Source organism: Phyllostomus discolor, chromosome 2, assembly GCF_004126475.2.
Source record: "Phyllostomus discolor isolate MPI-MPIP mPhyDis1 chromosome 2, mPhyDis1.pri.v3, whole genome shotgun sequence".
NCBI lineage: Eukaryota > Metazoa > Chordata > Mammalia > Chiroptera > Phyllostomidae > Phyllostomus > Phyllostomus discolor.
The window spans coordinates 51244055-51262415 of NC_040904.2; the positions used below are offsets into that span (position 1 = coordinate 51244055).

The 18361-nt window shown below is 40.6% G+C and overlaps 1 protein-coding gene across 2 annotated transcripts in view; it reads right to left on the reverse strand.

The window, feature by feature from the left end:
• The window catches only part of FGF12 (fibroblast growth factor 12), a 504413-nt gene that overhangs the window by 471274 nt on the left and 14778 nt on the right, over positions 1 to 18361 (reverse strand). The gene's annotated exons all lie outside the window — the stretch shown is intronic.

Below are 18361 nucleotides of genomic sequence, written 5' to 3' on the forward strand. Positions count from 1 at the left end.
GGGGAGGTTTGGACAAAATCATTTTGAAAATTCATTCCTCCTCTAACAATGTATGAGGCTCTGATGACTAAGATTATTTTATATGAAATATACTTTTCTGGCAGTTAAAGTGTTGAGTGATAAAGAGTGTGTCTGGTCTTGTCCTGGATTCCTGGGGTGGAGGTTTCAAGTTTTTTGACTTTCCCAAGTAGTAGGGGTATCTTTTTTACTCATGGTGGGTCCCTGAACCACAGCTGAGTTTAAGGAGATCACTCACCAAGGGGCTGGTAGTGGCAGAAAGACCAACTCTGAGATGAGAGGGTTGGGGCTTTGAGCCCGGGTTTAAGAGGGGTGGAAAGCTGGAGAATGAGTCCATTCGCTTGACCAATGATTCAATAATTTATACCTATGTAATGAAATCCCAGTTAAAAATCTCTGGATACTGAGGCCCAGGTGAGCTTTCTTGTTGGGAAACATGTCCATGTGCCAAGAGGGTGACACGTCCTGTTTCCACAGACAGCGGGGGAGAAAGCCCCATGTTCGGGACCCTCCCGGGCCTTGCTTTACGCATCTCTTCATCTGACTGGTCCTGAGTCCTATCCTTTGTTTTTAAAACAACAACTCTAAGTATAGTGCTTCCCTGAGTTCCATGGGAAGATTAATTCTAGCAAATTATCTAATCTGAGGAATTCACAGGAAATCCCTCTTCGAACTCATCTGAAGTGAGGGCGGTCTTGTTGGAGATTGGGCCTTCAACCTGTGGAGTAGGTGCTTACTCCAGGTGGTCAACGTCTGAATTGAACTGCAGTGTTGCGTGGGATATACCTATTGGACAATAATTATAATTTGCATATGTCCTTAGACAAATGCCACCAATGCTCTGCTGCTGGCAGTCAGTGATGTGCTCTGGCAGCAGCATGGTCATTGTGTGGTTACAAGAAATCAGCTGCCATCATTTTGAGATTAGGCTCTGCTGGTGTGATGAATGACATGGAAAACTGTTCCAAGATGTCAGAAAGGACACACTCATCTGCACCAGCACCTCCTAGCAGGGCTCAAAAGAGATACACTTCCCTGCTATATTAAGCAGCTGTTACAAAGTTTTAAAAAAATTTCTGGGGCACAGCTGCCATCATTCAGGTGTTGACTAAAGCCCTGCCTAATACATCATCTCTTTAACCACTGCTCTATGAGGCTTGTTTTTATCATTCTCAAGCAATTCCAATGTTGGTCATCCAGAAAATTCATTCCTTTTATTCCTTCCTACAGGCATGGGAAACAGAATGGAAATCACTAACACAACTGAGCCAAAACTGATTTAAGAACATCTTTTTGTTCTAATGCAAAGTCAATCTCTAAGCTCCTGTACAGTTATAAGTATCAGTTAATTGATCACAACCAGCAGGAAAAGAGAGAGATGAGAGAGATAGAGATAGAGATAGAGATGAGAGATAGAGATAGAGATGAGAGATAGAGATAGAGATAGAGATAGAGATAGATGGCTCGAGAATGTGGCAACCTTTCTGGAACAGTTACATTAAGTTCTTAAACCATTCCTTGCACCACACTGTAAAAGATGGTCCCACCTCAGTGGTTGTAATAGGCTGAATGTTTGTGTCCCTCTCAAGAGTCATATGTTGGTGAAGGGTGAAGTTCTACCCCTTAAGACTCTATCTCTCTCTCTCAGCTACCCCTTCTCTCTTCCATGCTCTCACACTGAGGAAAGGCCATTTAATCACACAGTGAGAAAGTGGTTCCTCTCTATAAGCCAGGAAGCAGGGAAGCAGGCCCCCACAGGAGCTGAATCTTGCTGGCGCCTTCATCTTGGACTTCCCAGGCTGCAGAGCTGTGAGAAACAAAGCCTGTTGTTTAAGGCACCTAGTCTGTGGTGTCTTGTGAAGACAGCCCAAGCTGACTAAGACAGCAGTACTCAAACTGTGCTGTTGTACGAGTCACCCCGGGGGTGCTTACTCTCCATGCAATGTCTTGAAGAGGGTCTGAATCAGTAGATCCAAGTTGCATCCCATAAACCTGCATGGGCTAACCCTTCCAGGTGACCCTAACACTGATGAGCTATAGAAACACTAAAATAGCCTCTAGTGCTTCTCCCCTAAGTCACCCCTGTCATGGCACCAGCACATGCTGTCCACAGCTGGCTGTGTTTATGGAGCTAAAACGGAAACACACATCAGACCCACCAGATCTGTGGTGTAATGTTAGTGAGCAGTGAGTAATCATCACGGGTGATTCATTATAAAAACTGATCAAAGACTCCTCAACTCTGCACATGCCAATCAAGACCAACTGATCGGGGCTTGTTTTTTCACTTGGAAAAAGGTCAAGCAGCTGTCCATTTGCTTTTTTCTCCCCAGGGCCATTTTAGGAAGTTCATCTGCTCCCAACAGCTGCTCTCAAATAGAATTGATCCTTGCAGAAAAACGAGTGGGCGACCACACTCCAGAGGTGGCATATGTTAAACTACTTTCCATTTTTGATTTCCTTTGATGGAAAAGAAAATGTGAATGGTAATTTCTTCTTTCAGTAATTCAAAATCAGGGTAAAAATATTCTGGTGGTAATCATTAAATTTTCATGGTGTTATACTTACAATGATCTCTTTTTTGTCATCACGACACATTTTATAGCACTTTTAACATAAAACAAAGAACACACCTCCCTTATGCATTCACCATTATGCAGTTTACAAAATTCACCTTCTATCTGTCATAGTCTTTGTGATAATTCTTCAAACAGACAGGCACATACATAGCTTACCCCAGGGCAGAGAGTATTGCACCCAGACATGGGCGAGAGCTAGAACCTGGATTCAAATCTCAGCTCCAGCTTCCCCACTTACTGGCCAAGTGGCCTTGGAAAACTGCACCTCCCTGTGCCTAAGAGTTTTTTAAATCTGTAGAACGAAGATAATAGGGTCCACCTCACAGTTTTGTTTTGAAGATTAACAAATTAATACTGATAAAGTGCTTGGCATATAATAAGCACTATTACGAAGTTTGTGAAATAACATGAAATTCAAGAAGCATTTGAATGTTCCCTCCTATCCGGTCCTAACACAGGGCCAGGAGACAGGAGAGTTACACTTCAGTTGCTGTCATCAAGGACCTCCCACAGCAGTGTTGAGAGGAAGACAGAACATTAAAAAAATAGAAAACAACTTCTTGGGTACCGTGAAAGAGTAGAAGGAACGTACTGGACTACAGGGGAGGGAAAGAAGGCAGGTGGGAGCAGGTACCAGCCCAGGGAGCTGGTACTAAAGGATGAGCTGAAATTTGCCAGGTAAACTAGAGAGATGTCAGAGGATGAGAGTAGATTTTCAGGCCAAGGGTTAAATATACATGAATAATATCAATATTGACAAATCTCTAGTATCTGTTATATACAAGACTGTGTTAACTACCTGCATTTTACTGAATCCTGACAACAGTACTTCAAGGTTGGTCTCACTGCTATCACTTTAGAAATTAAGAACCTGAGACTCAGAAAGCCTTATAATATACTTTTTGGGAATACCCAGTGACCCCTTACTGGTGTGGCTGAGTGGGTTGAGCATTGTCCCACAGACTGAAAGGCAGCTGGTTCGATTCCCAGTCAGGGCACATGCCTGGGTTGTGGGCCAGACCCCCACCTGGAGGTGTGCAAGAGGCAACCAATCAAAGTTTCTCTCCCACATCAATGTTTCTCTCCCTCTCTTTCTCCCGCCTTTCCCCTCTCTCTAAAAATAAATAAAATCTTCTTTTAAAGAAAAAGAATATACTGTAAGTGGCAGAGCCCATCTGCCTAAGAGTGGAGTGATTCAGGCTGCCTCTCCAGCACTTCTCAGTCCTAGAGGCGAAAGGCTGTGACATAATCAGGGATTTTTTGAAGAAAGGAGAGAGATAAGGAAGGAGCTAAAATCAGATGGAAGGTAAAGAGAAGGACTTGTCATGTGCTGGTTTTGTGTTTAAGTGGGATAGACCTGAGCGTGCTAATAAGCTGAGAAGTTCGTAGAGAGGATGAGAACACCAGAGATTTAGGAGTAAGTGCTGACAGCATCTGTCCCACAAGACACACAAGGTGACAGGATCCAGGGTAAAAGCTGACTCACTTAGAATAGAAAGCCAGTTCTTGTCCTCAACAAGCAAGAGGGAAAGACAGGCACAGATGAAGGCAAGTTCTTATACCACATGATGACAGGGGTTAGAGAGCTGGGGTTAAGACCGAACTGCAGGCCCTGTGATCTTAGTCGGGAAAGTCACTGGAGTCAGTGGGCTGTGCCACCTCCACTCTCTGTCCCCCCACCCCCGCCACCAACAGCATGTCCAGGGCCAGCACCCACATGCTCCTTCCACCACCTCCTGCCCAAGGTACTCTGAATGTGGTGCAACTTTTTATGAAAATGTTAACTTTCATTTTTTCCCCTTCTCCTTTGCCACTTGATGTAGGGCACTTAAGGTAGTAGTTCCTTGACTCAGGCATTTTTCCAGTGGGAAAAACATAAGCTACCTGAAGAGCATGGCTCCTAGAACAGAAGGGAGTCACTGAGGAGACCATGCAAGGGCTCTCTTAAGAGCACCTAGATGGGGGGAAATTTTCCTTTGGGACTAAAAACACATGGAAGAGAATGCTGGGGGCAGCAGGGAGGAGGGAAGCAGAGCACTCTGGGGACTGATGGCGGCATGGTTTCCTGGGGAGCTGAACCCCGGGCAAAGAATAGTTCCTGGTAGCAATCAATATGCTCACGCCCCAGGCGTGGCATGCACTCCACTCCTCTTTACAACAGTGGCCAATGACCACAAGTGCTCTGAGGCTCAGAGACTCAGGTGGGGTCTCCACTTGACTCCGCTTGGGAGAGGGAATAAGGCCCAAAAATGCATTTACCACCAGGCATAGGGAATCAAAGTCAGATTTAAGTTGATTGAAATGAAAGAAAAGAAAGGCATATTGCTTTGCCTCTGAGTTAATAGGTTACAACTCAGACTCAGTGCAACATTTGTTTTCTGCTCTAAATACAAACAGCATTTTCATTTTGTGCCTTTGCTCACACTGCCTCCTCACCCCAATGACTTTGCCTACTGGGCAGGCTCTGAATGTGCAAAGCCTGCCTCAGTCCAGAGGAACTCACATGCCACCTCCTAGGTTGAGCCTTCATTCTCTGAGTGGGGGTTGGGTTGGGGGCAGTGACTCTCATTCTGGTTTGTTCTATACATGTGTGTACATTCTATTAATGAAATCTGTTCTTTGAGAGGATTTTCATTCATTACTGAACCCTTTCTACCACCTACTATGGTGACTTCCATGCATATAATAGGATCATAGTAGGTGTCTTATATCTTTTTTCACTGAACAAACTGACTGAAATATGAAGATTCAATTTGAGATTAGTGAGCTTTAGTTACTTAAACAGTTATAGCTCAGGATCTGAGTCACATTTTCAAAATTCTGCTAGAGCTTTTCTTTACCCAAAGCACGACTCTTATGCATAGGAATTGTTTACCCAGTAGACTCAGTTTTGCCTACAGTCAGGTTAATCAGTTAGCAAAGGATGAGTCACTCACTTTCTGAGTGTCATCTAAGTGACATCAAGGCATAGTTTTACATCTCGAAAGTGGGAATAGTAATAACTTTCAAGATTACAGTGAGCCGTGGTGAATGGCGGGGCTAGAGAGCTTGCTGCAGACATGAAAGAGCTTTACACAATTGATTTCCCACGGTACTAAGCTAAACGTTATCTGTCATCCTATAACCAGGAGCAAGAGTGGCAACAACCCATTTGCACCCATCAGACTGTCCCAGCTACATTCCTCAGTTGTCTTGTTCCAACTTTGTAACCCTTTCTTTCAGTGAAGCTAGAAAGGTTTTGCAAAGATGTCCAGTGCAAGTGACTGATGCCAGCAGCTTTTATCAGATTCACTCATTATTGGCTCCACTCTGGCGATGCTGCAGAGCTTTTCAGGGTGTTTGCATTACTAAAGCAGCAAGCAAATGAGGGAGGGGCACCTCCACAGGGTGACTTGTGGAGAGAGTAAGAGAAGGTGATAGTTTAGGTTCAGAGAAGAATGGTTGCATTTCTATTGAAAGCTAGTCTGTCGCAAATAAACTACAAAGGGGACCTTGGAGTGGAAAGAAGTGATCTCAGCCCAGAGATTGCTGGGCCAGTAAGTAGGCACAAAGCTGGGGTATGAGTCCTGGCCTCACCATTACTGAGGTGGATAACCTTGTCTCACTTACCCAGCCATGCTTGTCCTCCATTTCCTTGCTGTAATGGGGAGAAATGAGTGTCCTAGGGACCTCACAGCAGTGCCTGTTAAACCTTAAGGGGCTAAGGGGCTAAGAGTCTCAGTAAGTGCAAATTTTAGCTTAGTAGGTCTAGGTGAGGCATTTCCAACAAGCTCTGGGGTAATGCAGATCTGCTGGCTGGTAGAGCTCACTCTGATAACAAAGTCACATAGGACCGCAGAGGAGACTGAATGAGGGAAGGGGTAAGGAAATGCTTTATCAACTGCAATGTACTAAGGAAAGGTATTATGATTAGCAATAATAGAAACAGGTGCTTTCTCTGGGTATGCTTCAGTACAGCATTTTTAGGGGTGCTTGTACCCAACCCTACCCTGAAGATTTGCACCTCTTTTTGAGGGCTTCCCCACCTCTCCCACTTCTCATTTTATTGTCCATGTGGTTGGTTCCAGCCCTAGGGCTGACTTCTCCCTCAGACAGAAGCAGTGGGATTGGCTTTTTCCAGAAGGCTGTAGGCTAATGCAGTGATTTAGCAAGTCAATGAATCCCCAAAAGTAACTGGGGGATGGGGTGGGTAGTCTCTGAAGAACCCTGTGGAAAAACACACAGCTCCTTTAAAAATAAAACAGGGTCTGTCTGGATCGCCAGCATTTCTTCAGAGGTATCCTCTGGACTCATATTGCTTTTGCAAACAGGATCAAGAGAATTTTGCCTTTTGCAAACTCATTTGCATTTTTGTCTCTTCTACCAGCAATGTGAGGCTCCAGCAAGATCAGAAAAGATGTTCACATTTCCTAAGGGAAAATTATTGGTACTGCCCCAAATTTGTGGTATACAAGGGCACTCACAGCAGGTTAACTCCCCGTCTCAGCTCAGAATTCCAGAACACTCATTGTTCTCCTGACGGGTTCAGGTGTTATTGTCTGGAGGAGCTGGGTAGGAAGGAAAGTACCCCTACGACAGGGGTGTGTTAGTGTACTGACTAGTCCCAGGGGTATCCTCTTGGACATGAGACATGACTGTGATGGAAGCCACCCGTGAGGAGAAATAGGGCATGGAGATGGAGATGTACCGGGGCTCACCAAACGTCATCTCCAACCCTCTCTTTCATCTGGCTTCACAGGCCTCCTTGCTGCTGGGCACACCTGCCAGGCTCTCTCCCACCTCAGAATGTTTGCAATTGCCATTCCCCCCACCTAGAATGCTGTTCCCCCAGATGTATCCTTGCTTTCCCATTGCTTGATCCCTTACCTATCTGGGTCCTTGTCCACATGTCACCTCTTCAGTGAGGTTTTCCATGGCCTACCTACTTAAAATCCTAAGTTAACCCCACAATGTCTACTAGTTTCCCGACCCACCTTTCCCGCTCATTTTTTTCATGATACTTTCTTCAGTATCTGACATAAATGTTCCACTCATTCGGTAGTCACTGTTCTACCAAGATAAACTCCATGAGGTCAGGAAAGCTTTTCTTTTCTTCACTTTTCTATGTAGACCATTGCTTAGCACACAATAGGCCTGAAGAAATGCTGGTGAATAAATAAATAAATCTTTTAATTCATTATGTGATAAATTAATAATGGGGTTACTAAGATGCTGATCCTAGATAATGTGGCTGCTCATCATAACTACATATATATTATATATATATAGCATATATAATATACACATGCTTTTCTAACAAAATTATTTACTTTAAAATTTAGTGCTCTGGTCTGGGAGATAAACAAAGCTGGTATAGAAGTTCTGTGTGGGACCAGCAGCTATGTAGCTATATGAATTTATAGTAGCTCTTTTCTTAACTTCAGTCTCTACTGAAAAATATAGGAATTACACCAGATTCCTAAGTCTCCCCCAAATACCAACACCATGTAATACTAAAATTAAGAATAGCAGTAATTTCATGCATAGCAATAGCAACAAAAAATATTTACTAAATATTAACTGTGTGTCTAGGACATGAAGACCAGCTAAGTATAGACTTTAGTTCCAATAAAGCTTACTTACATCACTGAGAGCAAGAACAGAAATGCCAAAAATGTAATGAAAAGTTAAATATTAATCCAAAACAGATTAGATTCCTAATATTGAATAGGAGTGACAAATTCTAACATTCCTGCCAGCTCTACAGTTTACCTTTGTTTCTCTGGAGATCGGAAAGGCGTAGATATTTGTCAAAGATGAACAAACAGCAACAGAGCTCTTACTATTTTTTTAATCCTTTTCCCAAAGGTGGTGATCACTCCCATTTTTCAAAGAGAAACCACAAAACACCAGGAGGAAAATCTGAGTTGCTGTCAAGAGCTCCTAAGCCCTTCAGAAGTCCCATCATATTGTTGTCTTCTTTTGTAAACATGAGTCCCTTTGTCCCTTTCAGAAAACTCTCTTATGTCAATGCCACAAAGAGAATTACATGTCGTGAGAAAGAAATCTTCCCTCATCCTGTCTAAAGACATGCCTGATAACTTTGTCTTTGTCCTTAAAAAAACTGCAGTCATCCTTTCCCGATGAAGTCCCCTAATACATTTGTGACTTTCAAATGTGTTTTTTTTTCCCTTCTCATTTCTGGTTTCCAATCCTCACCTGCCACACATACCAGCCACATGTTATTTTCCGGATTCAGGTTTTACATCTGTAAGACAAGGGTTTGCATAAAATAGCTTTCATGATATTTTGCAATACCTTACTTAGCGTTTTTCGCAACAAGGAAATCTGTTTGGACCTTTCTGCCCTCTCGTTCCCAACACAATTGGAAGGTGCAGAAGAGCAGTGAATCAGTGGTGACCATGGCTCTCAGGAAGCTGTACCTAATGGGACATTAACAGCACTTCTGGGTGTGATAAATCTCAAGTAATAACTTCGGCTGTGGCGGGGTGCGAGATACCCACTCCTACTCATTTATTTCTAGCTCAGGAGAGAAGAGCGCAATGATCTAGGACACATAACAAACATTCCATAATTCCTAGTTGCTTATCAGCGACAATTAACAAATCTAGTCTTCCTTAGTCACACTGGCAGAAAGCCACTGATATGACAGAATAAGGCACTACTTCGAAAGAGGAGGTGCATTTCCATTTACCATGAGCTTGCCCTCCCATCCAAATCATCACCTTAATTTTGTGTAATGACCATTCAAATCCATTGCACATTAGGTCACAAAGTCAAGTGAGTATTCAGAAGTGTTGCAGAAAGATGAAAAAACTCTGACTTAAGTGTCATTAGACTTTCATATGACCTCTCTCTCCACCACTCTCTGGATTTCCAGTTCTTGTTCTGTAGGATGAGGGGTTGGCGAGACAATTTCCACATTTGTTGAGTCAGTTATTATAATGTACCTAATCACTGTTGTTGCAAAAAAAAATCATTTGAATGTCTCTGCTCCAAAATTAACAACAGAACTTAAAGATAACTTGGAAAATCCCATTTTATTCAGACACAACAAAAAGTGACTTAAAAACCTGGTGGGTGTCAGTTCTGGTCTTAGGAAATGAAGTAGGCCCTGGCTAGTGTGGCTTAGTTGGTTGGGGCATCATCCTGTAAACCAAAAAGTCATGGATTCAGTTCCTAGTCAGGGCCATATGTCTAGGTTGCGAGTTCAGTCCCAGGTCGGGTCACATATGAGAGGCAACCTATCAATGTTTCTCTCTCACATGGATGTTCCCTCCCACCCTTTCCCTCCCTCCCCCCTCTCTAAAAGCAATGAGCATGTCCTTGGGTGAAGATTTAAAAAAATGAATTAAGATTCAGCAAGAGTCCCCTTGCTGAATCTCGGCCATGTTCCATAACCACTAACAGAACCCAGACCGCTCCTCTCAGAGTAGAGGAAACCACAGGGCTCCTCACAAAGCCACGTCAGAAGCCTGAGTGGGGTCATCAGCGCATGTCCAGAGCTCTTTCTTTTTCAGGTTAAGCAACTTCAATTCCTCAACCTGTCATTAAAGTGCTCATTTTAGATGCTGAAACTCTATTTTTACTAGGTTCTAAACTGCAGAGTACAAAAATGGACACAAGGCTTTTAAAATATTCAGATAATACAGAATATAACCATACATCACATTCACGAACCCAGAAAGTATACTTCTTTAAATAAAGTAAAAGATTTGCTATATTTAACATGCTCACATAAAATAAAATTAGAATTTCATTTTGCAATGAAACAAAGTCTTGTTGCATCAAAATAAAAAGATACATTCATTTTTAAAAGATTTTTCACCGAAAATGAAGTGGAGATGAAGCAATGACTTCTCAACACTTAACATATTCGAGTAGATACATTATTAAAGCAGTTGGTACCACCAAAGAGTCATGCTCCTTGAAATATTAGCACTGCACTGTATTAGTAACTTTGGATACAGCATTAGTTATCTTAAAAAACATTCATTGAATAATACAGTGTGAACAGAAGAACAGAGACGGAGATCATCTTAGTAATCTCCCATGTCGAGTGAAGTTTTACTTGCTGCCATTCTTTCAGCAGACCCTGGGCTGCGGTGTGGGGACAAAGAAACTGGCCCAGGAGACCCTGATTATAATCCTCACTTTATACCTAGGCAAGACACTTCTTTTGTGGTAATAAGTTTTTAAGAGCATATTGTATTCCTTATCTATAAAGATAGATAACTGAAGAAAGACCTCTTCTAGCTTTGTGATCACAAACCAATGTGCTATAGATATTAGATAAATTCACCTTAAAATATAAATGGAATTAAATTCTCATGTAACTTGGGGAGTTTCTTATAGCTTCTCATTCTCAAAGCAGATGGCTAATTGGATGATATTCATGATCAAATAAAAAATAGTCCTCATAAGTTATTTTGGGAAAAACTTTCAGAAATTTGAAAGACTTGTTTACAGGTACCCACCTTAATTTTTAGAATACAATTATATACTGATATTTTCTCTACCTTGCTTAGGCTTTGAGAGTTTCCAAGAATCCCAAACTAATTTCCAAAAGACGGTATCTTTTTCTATATCTGTCAGAGTCTATGTAATATTTAAACAAGATAGTATATGGGAAAACATGTATAATCAACAGAACATTTTAAAGATACCATATTTTCTTTACTTTCCTTCCATCTCCTTAGCAAAATTAATCTCTCCTTAACCCATACTACTGGAACTTTATTTCACTTCTCTTAAAATTTTTAACACATGCTCTTTTCTATGTAAGATCAACCATGTCTTCTAAAAGAAATTGTCTTACTCACTTGTCCATCTACAGTGCTAAGCATAGTGCCATTTTTAAAACAAATAATCAATAATATTTTTGTTTAATGAAGGAAAAAACACATCTAAAGTTACTAGAAAATGCATCACAACCAAATGTGCTTTAGGTATTCTAGGCATAATTTCTCATACAGAATTTCACCTGTGATTAATACTTAGCCTTCCTTTTCAACATTCACATTCCTCCAAGAGACAATAGAAAAAGTTAATGGATAGAAAATTTCACTGGTTCATTTTCAGTGCTTAAAAGGTTAAACTTTGCTGTTTTCTTTAACATAATTCCTTAAAATCATGTACTCAAAATATATTACGTGGGTTTATAATTGGTAACACTTCTGATTAAATAATCTAAAGTTAGTAATACCTTTAAATACATAACAATTTCTTATCACCTATACTCAAAAAAAAAACACCTTGAATTTTTTCAAGCTGGAAAAGAGTCTCTAAATCATTTATTTAGCCCACCTCATATTACTGATGATGCAAGAGAAGTTCATGAGGTAAAGTGACTTTGCCAAGGTCACAGCAAATCAGTGACCGAGTGCTGCTGAACAGCCCCAGGATGGACTCCAGATCACCTGACTCCAGCTCAGTGCCGTCTCCTTCCTTCCTGTCCTCTCCAATTTATTCATCCAGAACTGACCAGGAGAAAACACCTGGGAACGGTCAGACCTCAGACCTCTATTAATAACGACTCACTTTATTATAGTACTCCATGGTTTACAAAGCACTTCCTATAGACTCTCTCCCTGACTGTGTCCCAAAACCCCAGAGACAGGAGATGTACTTCCTTTTACAATAAACTATAAGGCCAGAAAAGTAAAGTAAGATGTCCAAGGTCACAGAGCTAAATTTGAACTCAGACTTTTCTTACTACAAACCTAACTCCCTGTATATAAATTCATATCAATCTCTGTTCCAAAGATACCATCAGGTAAAGAAAAAAGATATTCCACCAGTATCCTCATCTGCGTTCAATTAAGCCAAGATTCTACAGGGCCTTCCACAGTAACTTTGTGAAGGGCTTATGAATGTAAAGGCTATTTCAAAAGAACTTGAACATGAACCAGATGAATAACCTGTGTACAGGGAATAGATAAACTGAAAAACAGGGCAGAACAGCCACCAAAATACATGTCCAGCACAATAATTTAGACATCAAGGACAAGAAAGGCCTTCCTTACCTATTTATTTCAGCCTCCAGTTTTGACCTGAGGGAACTGAGACACCTTTACCACCAGTCCCCAGAAAGTAGAAACCCCAAGGCATTTTGAAGAACAAAAATTGTGGTGGTTGTGGCTCCAAAAATGCACCCATAGGAACTAATACAAAAGTCTCTTTTTTTGGCACCCAGGAGCTCCTGAGAAGTAGAGACAGTACCTCCGAGTCACCAGGGTCAAGGATGTAACTAAAGACAAGCATTAGGAAGTATGAAGGTGTCCAGGCAGTCTTCAAGGGAGCTGACAGGGAACAGCACGCCAGGCCCTGATGGCTCTGGTGGCAGGGAGGAGGCCCTGAAGACTGGTGACAAGGTACACGGTCAGAGAATAATGAAGAATCGTGCCACCCCCCACTGCCCAAGGACAAGAAGAGCAGAGAAGTGACTGTTTTATTTCTCATTTTAGAAACAGCAGAGAAATTTCTTCTAACAAAGTGAAGGGGGAAGTTTTCATGCCTAACTAGATTTCCTGGGGATGAAGATCGATAATGCTCTCCCACTGGCAACAGGAGGTTAAGTCACAGTGAATGTGATCCCTTATTTACAGGGCATCTGAGCTCGGGATGAGCCCTGGGTGATGTTTCCAGAAAGAAGGAAGGGCAAGTAGAGACTGTGCGCTACTCGTGTGTCCGAGTGCTCGTGCTACGTCTGTGTCCCTGTGGTATAATAAAAAGCAGTACAAAAAAAAGAAACAAATAAATATTATTATATATCAAGGACTGTATATTTTTATGCACTCAATTAACTTTGTATTGTATGCTTCATATGCGTCAAGTCACTGGGATTACAAAAAACAAAGAAATAGTTTTTGCCTTCATGATGTTTATAGCCTAGAGGAGCAGCTCCGCCAGGCGCCCAGGGACTTACATACATTGTAGAGAGATATCGACACTGCAGGGCTGGGGGAGGGGGGGAGGGGGGAGAGGACAAGAGGAGGGAAAGACTTTTCATCAGAGGAGGACCAAGAAACACTTTATTAAGGAAATTACAATCTCATTATTTGTGGATGTAACAATTTTATATACAGGGTGGGGCAAAAGTAGGTTTACAGCTACATGTAAAATACAGAGTTCATTCCTGTATTGTTATTCATTAATTATTGTATTATTTTCCATATGAACAACTATAAGTCTACTTTTGTGCCACTCTATAATTTGGGAAGATATTGTAAGATCTCTTTTAAGTTGTGTTTAGTTTTAATGAGTAATATAATTACTGTTAGTATTATATTGCTGATAAAGAATTTGCTATTGAACAATGTTTTTATACTGCTTAGCTTCCCCATAATATATCATTTGCTAATAGTTACATATGAAACTATAAATTTAGCAGAATACATTACATTCTTAAGTGTTCATTGAAGACAACATTCTCTGCCTCTTCAAAATGTATAAATTCTATGTTTGTACATCTGTTGTGTGCTTTCAAGACAATATAAACATGGAAAAATCTCAAAACTATACTGCAGAATAGCATAACCAAAGCTTCATTTGGGAAGCTGTCCTTTAAACTTGCTGAGTGAATTTGAATTCAATCAGTATTAACCTGTGCAAATAAAAAGGGCACTGTTCTCCCAGTTGAAGACCTATGGCCCTGTTTTCAAAAGACATAATGAGAACTCCAAGCCATTCTGTCTTTAGGACATCACACAAAAGAGTTTGGAGTCCTGCACCCAGGTACAAAGCATAGCTCCTTCATTTGAATTACTCTTTTTAGAGAAGTCTTCAGGGTTTTCCAAAACTGGTACTTTCAGATCTCTGAGACTCAGAGCTGGACTTAATAATTTTAATCCTATTTAATAATAACTGGGCTTTAGGATAAGGCACAATTTGATTTAGTGTATAGAATGAGCTTCAGTCCTGACTTTAACAGGACTGAGTTATGTTTCCCCTTAGCCTCAGTTTTTCCAGGTAAAATCAAGAAGCTAAAAATGACTTGCAAAATCCCTTCTGACCATAAAGATTCTAGCACAGTGCTAGAATCCATAAGAGGATTTTTTTTTCTGGGGATACTATTGTTTGAAATGTGAGACCTGAGACTTCTCTCCAATCATGAACTTGAAGGTAGACTTAACCACTCCCACCTCTTAGAGCCTCTGGCAGTTGTCACTGTTCCCATTACAGCATTTGCCATATTACATCTTGGGCAGTGGTGTCTGTCTCATGCTAGCATGGAAGATTCAAGAAGTCAGGAACTGTCTCTTATTCATGGTTTTGCTAATGCCCAATGATGCATGACTCAGGGTTAGTGTCCAATGGATGTGCAGGTAGTGGGAAAATGAATGAGTCAGTATGTCAAGGCAACTTTCCAAAACTAGCTAGACATGATCTTGGCAGTCTCTTAATCTTGTAATTTTTCTAAGGTGTCCACAGGTGCTTTTTCATGAGAAGACTACTTTGATGACCCTGATGCCCGAAACCTAACTATAATGGGTAAAGAGAGGAAGCCGGCCAGGGCACTGCTGAGAATTCCCCAAAATGCTATCTGCCTCAGAGCTAAGATTATCATTTTGTAATATTATTTAGTATCTTCGGAAGGTAAAGAGATATCTAAATAAAGATGGAGAGATTGTACACAGGGTTTTAAGTTCATTCCTACCTGAAACACCATTGAACATACAATAAAGGGGTGTGTGTATGTGCGCGTGCATGTGCATGTGTGTGTTTGATACATCTCTGAAGATGAAGCAAAAGGGACAGAAGACAACCACAAGCACATTTTAGAAATGGGAAACCAGCTGGTGGAGATATAAAGGATTTAGCAGACCAGAGAAAGCCAAATTCTAAGTCAGCAGTGAGTGAAGACAATCAACAACCTAACTGAGACTAAAGAATCTTCAAGAGATTAGACAGTGGCAGCCCAAGGTTTGTCTAAAAGTAGGGTGATCTCTTCTCCATCTATGAAACTGTCTCTGTTTTGCTTGCTAGTTCAGTTTGTTCATTAGATTCCACATTTGAGTGAAATCGTATGGTATTTGTCATTCTCTGACTGGCTTATTTCACTTAGCATAATTGGTGGGGGGAGGTTACGAGGTAGAAAGATTGAGCAAACAAGGAAAAAGACTCATGAACAACAGAGTGGTGATTGCTAGAGGGCAGAAGGGCATAAGGGGACTAAATGGAAATGGAAAAAATATAACAAAGATTATATATATATATATATTATTTAAAAGTAGGGTGGAAAGGAAAAGGGTAAAATATGCAAGATTGGTGGAAGCTTGTTTTCAAGAAGGCATAATCTCAAACCTTCCCCTAAACATTAAGCATCTAGACAATGGCCCTCCCCAATCCCAGCAGAAGGCTGGAGAGTGACTCTTTGTAGACGACAGGGCAGAAGTGCTCTGTACAGGGGCAGAGGGAGGCCACATTGAAACTGGGAGACTAAGGGGACATTTATACACTAATTCCTGAGACCCACAGAAGCCTGGCAGCCAGGTCTTTACCATCCAGGCAGAAGAAAGAGTCTTCTTTGAGGAATCTTGTAAATAATAGGAGGCAACACCTGAAGATACTGATGTGAAGAGTTCTGTAATGAAGAGCCCACCAAAATCACCCTACAACTAAGATCACTGTTCACAAGCCCCACCCACGTGCACAGAGCTTCCAGTAACCTTCTTAGCCTCCACACCCACTCTTAAATATGAAGAAGTGATCACGTATAAAAACATCTGCAGAAAGTCTCTAACATGAATGAAACCAAAACAAACCATCCAATTAAAGAATGGGCAAAGGACCAGAATTGTTACTTCTCCAAAGAGGACATAGAGATGGCCAATAGACATGTGAGAAAATGCTCTACCTCACTAATCATCAGAGAAATGCAAATTAAACCACAATGAGATATCACCTCAATCCTGTCAGAATGGCCATCATCAATAAATCAACAAACTACAAGTGCTGGGAGGATGTGGAGAAAAGAGAACCCGCATGCACTATTGGCAGGAATGCAGACTGGTGCAGCCACTGTGGAATGGAGTTACCTCAAAAAATTAAAAATCTATCTTCCTTATGACCCAGTGATTCCACTACTGGGAATATATCTGAAGAAACTCAAAATAATAATTTAAAAGAATATCTGCACCCCTATGTTCATTGCAGCGTTATTTACAATAGCCAAGATGTGGAAGCAGCCCCAGTGCCCATCAGTAGATGAGTGGATAAAAAAGCTATAGTACATGTACACAATGCAATACTACTCAGTCATAAAAAAAGAAGGAAATCTCGCCACTTGCAATAACAAGGGTGGGCCTGGAGAGTATTATGCTAAGTGAAACAAGCCAGTCAGAGAAAGACAAGTACCATGTGATTTCACTTGTCTATGTGATCTAATGAACAAAACAAACAAAATAGAAACAGACTCACAGATACAGAGAACAGACTGACAGCTGTCAGAGTAGAAGGGGTTTGGGGGCTGGCAAAAAGGTGAATGGGTTAAACAAACAAAAAAAATACTTACAGACAACAGTATGGTGATAACCAGAGGAAAAGGGGGTGAGGAGAGGGAAAGAGAGTAAATCGGGGATAAATGGTGACGGCAGGAGACTTGACTTGAGTGGTGAACACACAATACAGTATGCAGATGATGTGTTGTAGAATTGTATATCTGAAACCTATATAATTTTATTAACTAATGTTACCACAATAAATTCAATTAAAACACAAATAAAAATTTTGTAACTATGTATAATGAAAATAAAAAGCTTACTGGAAACAAAGGCTATGAAAGGAGATAAAAAGTTTTTAAATATATATCATTAATATTATCAGCAAGGTATTAGAAAATATTGTCTCAGTGAAACAAAACAGCATAACATAAAATCAAACATTAAAGAAACTAACAAATAAGGATCTTGGAAACTAAAACTCTTATATCAGAAATAAAAAAAAAAATAAAACCTAAGAGAAAGACTAGAAGATAGAGTTGAGTTTATTATCTAGAAAATATGAAAAATCGTGTAGAAGACTTGGAAAATAGGAAATAAATCATGTAAAAATAAAAACATAAAAAAATAAATTTAGGATATCATTTAGGATATCAATATCTAAGTAACAAGATATCCAGAAAGGTGAAGCCAGGTAGCAACTAAAAAAGAAAAAAATCTGAGAATAGAAAATCATTAAGAAAAAAAAATTCAGGAAAATGTTCTATATGTAAGGAAAATAAGCTCCCACATTAAAGAAGCCTACTAAGTACTCAGTGTAACAGATGACAAGAAAACCACAGCGATGCACATCTTTATAATTTTTCAAATTCTGGGAAAAATATAGATTCTATGAGCTTTCAAAGACAAAAAATCAGGCATGTTCAAAAAATAAGGATTCGGAACACGATCAGACCCGCACAACAAAACCAGGAAGGGGGAAATCGTTAGACTCATGCTGTCTCGATTCTGAGGGAAAATTATTTCAACATAGAATTCTGTGCCTAGTCAAATTATTGTTCAAATATGAAGGGAAAATGGAGATATTTTCAGATATGCAAAGGCCTAGAAAATTATCTACTACATACCTTTTCCGACCTAAATAAGGGCATGAGCTAGGAAAGAATACAGGGAATTCGGGAAAATGAGACATTCAGACAGAGGGTCCTGCAGAGATTTTCCAGGGTGATGAAAAGGGAGATCCCAAGATCAAGCCAATGCTCAGGGTGTAGAGGGAAATCAGGAGGTTCTGAAAGGGATTACGTCAAGAAGATGAACTTGATT